Source organism: Vicugna pacos, chromosome 1 (assembly GCF_048564905.1).
Source record: "Vicugna pacos chromosome 1, VicPac4, whole genome shotgun sequence".
Taxonomy (NCBI): domain Eukaryota; kingdom Metazoa; phylum Chordata; class Mammalia; order Artiodactyla; family Camelidae; genus Vicugna; species Vicugna pacos.
In genome coordinates, this window is record NC_132987.1 from 91,299,458 (window position 1) to 91,307,899 (window position 8,442).

Genomic DNA, 8,442 nt, shown 5'->3' on the forward strand with positions numbered 1-8,442 from the left:
ACAGCAAAAAGTGCATTCCAAATCTCATCTGCTTCAAGGCTATAACCTTTCTAGCATGTTTCTATATGTTCACAAATATCTTTTGTATACTAAGACCCATTTCACATTTTATTTTCAGTTATATTTGCCAAGGCCCATTATATTTCTTTTTACTTCTCTTCATGAATCTGAAATCTTCTACTTACAAGTTCTTTCCAAAAGTTTAGTGTCTGGTGTAAAGAGGGAAGCAGAGTACTGAGTTAGGGTAACAGATAGATTAAGAATTAGGTGCCTTAAACGGCTGTCATTTTCTCACCAGCATCCCCACTGTGGCATGATGCAACTCTGGGACAGCTAGAAGTTTAGTCATTCCCAGTTCCAATTTAGCCTTTAATTTGTAATCACCCTGACGTTACAGAGCCTACTTAAAATTGACAGAAAAATTAGGAATTAATGTTGATAGCATGAACTTGAATAAGTAGGTATATGTTGATGGGAGATAAAATACAAACAAACAAACAAAAACAACCCATAAGAATTCTGTCTCATTTCCCACCCCAGATAATCTTGAACCAGGAGTGATGAGACTCTTGGAAACATAAAGGTCCAGGACTATATCTTCATCAGAAAAATCACTTTTGAGTTAATGTCCTTCAAATCTCTAGCTCCTCCAGACCTCTTTTCTAAGCTCCTTTTCTATGTTCTCCATGTTATCTGAAGATGCAGACATGAAATGACCACTCCCCCAAAAAAGTCTTATCAAAAAACAAACTTACTGACAGATTGTGTTTCTTTTTACATTTTCTATCCACTGTATATTTTTAGACAAATGTTCTGAATACTAATGCTGCATACAAAGCCCCTAAACTTAGTGGTGTAAAAATAATTATTTGCTCACAGATCTGGTGTCTGGGCTGGTGCCTTAGCAGGGCCAATATGTTTCTGCTCCACTTCGTATCAGCAGGGGAAGCTTGAAGCCTGTAGTCTGGACTCATCTGAAATTTCATTTACTCATATTCCTGTGCCTTGGCTGAGCACCAGAATGGCTAGGACTCCTTGGCATCTCTCTTTATTATTATGTGATTTTTCAACATAGCATTTTCAAGGCAGTTGGACTTGCTACATGGACACCCAGACTTCAAAGCATGTGGTTCCAAGAGATAGTCAAGGGGAAGCTGTGTTCTTGATACGACTTTGCCTTGGAATTTACAGAGCAAGGCTTCCGTGATGCTCTTTGGTTTGGAGCAGTCTGAAGCCACTTGCCAGATTCAAAAGGGTGGACAACAGATATTATCTGTCTGTGATAGAAAGTGTGATTCTGACTGGAAATATTTCTGTGGTTGTTGATAAAAATACAATTTGTCCCAGCAAATTTATTTTACTCTCAGACATTTGCTGGAAACTGTAGTTACTTGTAGTAGGATAACATTCTATAATTATTTATTGTCCTTCAAGAAGGATTAATCTTTGAGAATAAATTACTAATAATTACTTTTGGCTATGGATGTTCCTATGGTTAACAACTATCCCTGTTGTTTTCAAAATTCCTGCCTGATTCCAATTTTGCCTGTTCTTAAAATTGTTACTGTGTAATTATTTTAAAATAAAGTGCAAGATATAATATGCACCTATTTAGCTGATACTCATAATGACAGTTACATATTTTTCATATATTCTTCAGACCTTTTATCACATTTCTTTCACTCTCACTTTCACTCTTGCTCTCCAACTCTTTCATTAAAACTTTAGGCAGGAGAGAAAACTTCTCTGGATTATTTTCCCTAGTATATTTACCTCCTCCTCTTTAATCTACCCTAAAATTCATTTGTAATATGGTCTGATGTAGGCAAATAGTATTTTCCCATATGGATAAAATTCATCCCAGTATAACTTATCATATATTCTATCCTGTCACTAGTATTTTAAATCGGCTTCTTTGAAATATAACTTATATGTAATACAGTTCACCAATTCTACACATTCAGTTTGAAAGTACTGACAAATGCATACAGTCATGTAGCTACAGTAACAGTTACAATATAGATCATTTCTATAATCCCCCAAATTTCCCTTGTGTCACTTTCAGTTACCCTCCCCAACCTCGTCCCTGAGAAAGCACTGATTAGCTTTCTGTCATTATGGTTTTATCTCTTTTAGAAATTTACATAAGTGGAATCATAAAGTATGTATTATGTTATGTCTGGTTTCTTATTCATAATATAATGCTTTTGATATTCACACATCCATGTTCTAGATCAACAGTTCATGCCTTTTAATTATTGAGTACTATTATTGTATAGATATACGATATTTTCTAAGCATTTGCTGGTTGATGTATGTTTGGGTTCTTTCCAGTTTTGAACTGTTATGAATCAACTGCTACTTTGAATATTCTTGGATGTTTTTATAAGTATGCATTATCTGCTTGAGTAGATACATTTCTCTTGGGTTTCCAGATTCGTATCATAGATGTATGCTCAAATTTTAAGAAATTACCAAACTGTTTTCTAACGTGACCCACCAGAGAAAGATGAGGTTCCAGTTTATCTAAACCCTCACCAACATGTGCATCTGTTATTGTGAATACAGCCATCCTAGTGGCTGTGTAGTATTACCTCATCATGATTTTATTTTGCATTTTTCTTGTGAATGGTGATTTTAAGCATGTTTTCTTTTCTTTTTCATTTTTATATCTTTTCAAGTGAAGAGTCTATTCATGTTTTGCCTACTTTTTATCTGGTGATATGTCTTAATTGTGAGGAAAAGAAAAGCCTTTATCAGTAGATGTACAATCTCATTTACCAGTATTGTATATTCATTTTCATTTTACTGACAGTATTTTTAAAAGAGTAAAAAGTTTCAGTTTTGGTGAAGTCTTTATATAAAAATATGAAAGTTGAAGTAGTCAGGCTTTACTCACACCACATTAAAGAAAATTTTGCTGAAAATATTTTTAAATCAATAGATTATATCAAAAATGATAAATCAAAAAATCATATTAAAATCATACTGTTTAAAAATCTAGAAGAGACTACTCATACCAAGACACATTATAATTAGAGTATCAAAAGTTAAAAATAGAGCGAGAATCTTAAAAGCAGCAAGAGAAAAATAACTTACTATGTACTATGTACAAGGGGACCTCCATAAGACAATTAGCAGAATTTTCAGCAGAAATTTTGCAGGTCAGAAGGGAGTGGAACAACATATTCAAAGTGCTGATAGAAAAAGAAAAAAAAAAACTGCCAACCAAGATTACTCTACCCAGCAAAGCTGTCATTCAGAATTGAAGGAGAAAGTTTTCCACAGAAGCAAAACCTAAAGGAGTTTATCACCACTAGACCAGCCTTACAAGAAATGTTAAAGGGAATTTTTCAAACTGAAACAAAAGAGCACTAATTAGTGAAAAGAAAACATAAGAAGTATAAATCTCACTGGAAAAGGTAAGTATATATTAAATTCAGAATAATATGATGTAAAGGTGGTAGGTTAATTACTAATATACAATGAAGGTTAAAAGGCAAAAGTACTAAAAATAACTTTACGATAATTTTAATGGATATGTAAAATGAAAATATGTAAACTGTATCATCAAAAATATAAAATTACAAAATTACAGGAGGGGAGTAAAAATGTAGACCTATAGAATGTGTTCAAACATAAGTTGTGTTCAAACATAAAATAGCCTGTTATAAATAAATACAAGCTGTTTTATGTAAACCTCATGGTGATCACAAAGGAAAAAACCTATGACATATACACAAAAAATAAAGAGAAAGGATTCTAAGAATACCATGACAGAAAATCATCAGAGCAAAAAGGGAGTAAAGAGAAGAAACAAAAGAACTACAAGGGAGACTTAGAAAACAACAAAATGACAATGTCTACATACCTATGAACAATTACTTTAAATGCAAATGTACTCTTTCTCCAATGAAAAGACATAAAGTGGCTAAATGGATTTTTTTAAAAAGACCCATCTATATGCTGCCTACAAGAGATTCACTTCAGAAGTAAGGACACACACAGACTGAAAGTGAAGAAATGGAAAAATATATATATTCCATATAAATGGAAACCAAAAAACAGCTGGGGTAGCTATACTTATGTTAGACAAAATAGACTCTCGGACAAAGACTGTAGTTAAGAGACAAAGATGGTCATTATATAATGATAAAGGGGTCAATTCAACAAGAGGATATAAAATGTGTAAATATTTATGAACTCAATATAGGAGCACTATGTAAAGCAAATATTATATTCCTAACACCAAAATACATTAAAAATTAAGTATGACAGAGTTCAAGTCAAACATATTAGTCACAGTAATAAATGTAATTGGGGTTAACTCACCTACTGAAAGAAATACTTTCTGATAACCTTTAGGCAAAACTTAACTCTATGCTGTACTTAAAAGAGACACTTAAAATACAACGAACCAAAGAGACTAATATAAAGGGATGGACAAAGATTTATCTGGCAAATAAAGGCACTAAGCAGCAGAGGTTTAAATCCTTATATCATACAGGTAGATCTCAGGCCAAAAAGTATTATAAAAGAAAAAGAGCTTTAAAACACTGATGACTACAAATGATGACAACATAATATTTATACACCAAATGTCCATCTAAGTCTATACACCAAAAAAAACACAGCAGCTATTTGGTTTCTAGCTCTGGGAGATGTGTGGTCTCTAACTGCATGGTCCCCGTCCCCAGGATGACGAGGGTAAAGGCATATCACCTCCCGGGGTGCGTGGGCCAGAGTGGGTGTAGCCCTGCAATGGTTAGTCTGCGTATCACAGACTCGCTCCTCAGAGAACCCTTTGCTAGCACTTGACAACTGGCTAGCAGGGAGAGGAGCAGTCTCTCCTCAACCAGAAAGGTTTTTTAAGATATCAAAATATCATAATACGAAGAAAATTAAAAATATATACAATATACCCCGTTGGCATGCGCCCAGAGTGGGTTCAGGTGTTTGGCATTTAAACACCCTTCTCTGTTCTCCCCACTTTGAGAAGCAGAAGTGGAGAGAACTCCAGAACTTCGCACTCTCCTAGAAATCTCCCTACCTCTTAACCATCAATTTCTACGTTGAATACGGCGCAATCAATGTACTTTTGTTTTTATCCAGTTTCTGTCAGGCTCCGCAAAAATTCAAAGAACCCTAGTCGTTCAGCCTCCGAATGACCACGCGCAACTGTTGGCGTTCGCCCTCCCAGCCTTCATTAGGATTGGCCTTGGAGGTAGAGTCGGCAACGCCCGTCTTTTCACTGCTGCTTCAAGCTCAGTCTCCCACCGTCTTCCCGATCCTATTTTGTATTTTGTTTCATCAGATTACAGCACCTCTGCTGGCTCCTCATATATACTAACCCTCTAAACAATCTTTCTGCAGTTCTTGCTCCTAGTTGACCACAGTTCATGACAACAGTTGTGTCAATCCCAGGTGTTTTCAATATTTACACATATGATTCTGGCCCAGCATTTCCTGCACCCCCTCTTTAGTGATATTACCTTCCACCTTACCTAAGGCACCTGCTCTCAGACTCCTACTGGAGATGTTATCATTACCAACAGCTGCAGGCTTCCCTCACTCTGAATTTCAAAAGCCAACTTTTTCTCCCATTCGCTCCATTTCCTAACCCAGCAACGATAACCCACCGATATGACCACTTTTTAATGTCTCCCTCCCTCATGTATTCCCTTTCTTCTTTGCCCAATGTAGAGACCACAGTCCCCGTTACACTCAGGCTTGGATCTCGCCAAGCCCTAGCATCTTTCAGGTCTCATCGTACTCACCGGTCGACAAGCTACTCTCAGTCAACGAATGTGCAGAGCACAAGCGCGGACCGGGAGGCTGGGGCTTCTGGGATCCACGGAGAGGGACGCCCGCGCCCCAGGAAGGCGCAGGGGGACCGGCTCTCCCCGGCGCGCGTGGAGCGGCCAGCGCACAGCCCCCGGCGAGCCCATCTAAGCCCCGCGGGCGGCGCCGTCTGGCCGCGGCGGGGGCGGGAGCGGAAGTCGGTGTGCGCGTGGGTGGTGCGCGGGCCCGGCTTCCTGGGCCGACCCCTCCCTAAAATACGGTCCTATGCGCTCCTCTGCTCAAGTCGGCCTGTCCTGACCTCTCCCAGCCTCTGTACAACCCTTCACACCTGAGAACATCCAGATCTGCATCTGGCCCCTCGCTTTGCTCTGGACCCCCAAATGAGACCTGACATGCCCCAGCCTCAGGGCGACACTCCCACACCCCCGGGCAGCCCACCCCCACATACTCCTTAATGGGACTTGCAAGAATCCATGATCTGTTTCTTGCTTACTTTTCTGAATTCACCTCTTCAAACTTCTCGTAATTTGGAGTCAAAGTTCCACCTGGTTCTTAACTTTAATTATAAGGGAATGTAAATTGCTTTTTACTGTTATTCTCTATTTGTTCTTTAACCTATTATTCAAGTTACACTATCTTGTTGGCTTTTTTTTTTTTTTTTTTTTGCCACTTCCAATGCTACATTAAGCTGATGTCTCAGAAAATAACCTGACATGATTAGCCAAGCCCTTTCCCTGAGTTACATAAATAGCACCGGGCCATATATTTTATCTGTGTGGTTTGGATTATTTATTTTCAAGGGAATATGCTATCTTTCATTTTTGTACTTTTATCGGCCACACAGTAGTTAAGAATGTAGAAAGAAAAAAAATGAAAACATTAATTTCCTATGTAACTTCCGCCTTACAATTTTGAACCAGTAACACAAACGGTGTGTCTCTCCTGAAATAGAGACGTGGAAAGATTTATAGCATGTTTAACCAAAAAACGGACAAAATCATAATTCCATATCCTACCACATACCCATTATGAAAATAGTTGAGGGTCATTCTAAAGATAATTTTGAAAATGATTTATCATTATATACTATCAAAATGGTAAGCAGAGCTCTCTGCAAAATGAAAATGTGACATACTTTGTTCAAAAATTGGGGTGGAAAAGCTTTTTCTTTCTTGTGCTGTCCCTCTTTTAACCTGTAATACTGGTCTTTATCTGCTATTTAATGTTGTCATCCCTTGGGCACAGGGATATTTCCAGATGAGTGCAGATCCCCACAGACATTGGCCAGCCCTGCAAGTCCACACTTGGGGCAAGGACATCCTGACCCCAATGTCCCCATGCCTGTGCCTAAGCCCCCACCTGGCATGGGCTGCAGTGGTCACTGGGTATGAGTCTGGGAAGGGCAGCTGAGAAATGGCCCTGTTGGGCAAACAGGTGGCGAGAGGCAGAATCTTAACAGGAGCGGAAGCTCCCGGGCCCCAGCACAGGCTCCCTTACCCCACCCTCACCCCTTACTGGACTTCACTTACCGAACACAAATTCTAAGATGAAATTATGAAGAACTTCAAGATGGCCACTGCAGGATATTAAACCTCAAGCATGGACATCCTCTCCACTGGTCACCCACCCATGAAACCAACCCTGATGGTAAGTTTTGGATTATAGCTTCAAGGAACAAGTCATGCTACATAAGAACTAGTATTGCCTGAGATTATAAATGTAAGCAGACCCCTAACTACCTAAATCTGGATTTAAACAGATTCCCATTTGTATATTTGACACAACGTGACTAATTTTTTCAATAAATGGAGTCTGTTGCTTTGGTTTGCTTGTAATGTTGGGCTTTGATTGCCTATGATATGATCATTTCCAGCGGTATTTCAGTAACTTTGCCTCCAGAGCACCAAGCTAATTAGTACAATAAATTGGGAAGATATACTCCTCCTCACCAGGCACTTCCCAACACCTGTATGATCCCCTGGTGTGACAAAGCCTCCTCTAGTAGAAAGTTATTCATTTCTTACCTCCATGATTATCACGTTCCCAAACTGTTCCTTTCTCCTTTACACACGACCATTAAAAAAAAAAAAAAAAAAAAAAAAAAAACTCCGCTTTGGGTCCTACTTCCCCGTCAGCAACCTCATTAAATACAATTTACATCACATTGTATTTTAATCATTCATTTGTGAGGACACAAAAAGAAGCTCAGAATCTTAAGAGTTTACCAGCAGTGACTCCAAGATTCCTGCAATGTAGATGATGCCTCTGACAGATGAACACAGCTAGTAATGTTCTACAAACAATGTCAGGGAGTGTCAGGGAAAGGAGAACCTATGTTCCCAGGGGCAAAAAACTGCATAACAGAGAGGTAATGGCATTCAGTAGTTAGCTTTATGGTCTAAATGTGCTCTTCCACTAAATAGGCATGTATGTGACTTTTTATGCCTGAGTTTCCTCTTTTATAAAATGTGATGCTTGCTTAGGATTTTTTTTTTTTTCAAAATTATCTTTGGTGGGAAAATGATATTTCTTCTATGTCTCTGGGGAGGCAGAAAGTATTTAGATTTAGAGACTCACATGGTGGGTGAAGGGAAAAGCAACACTCTACTCTCACTGAATACTTCTGTAGTCCAAATCTGT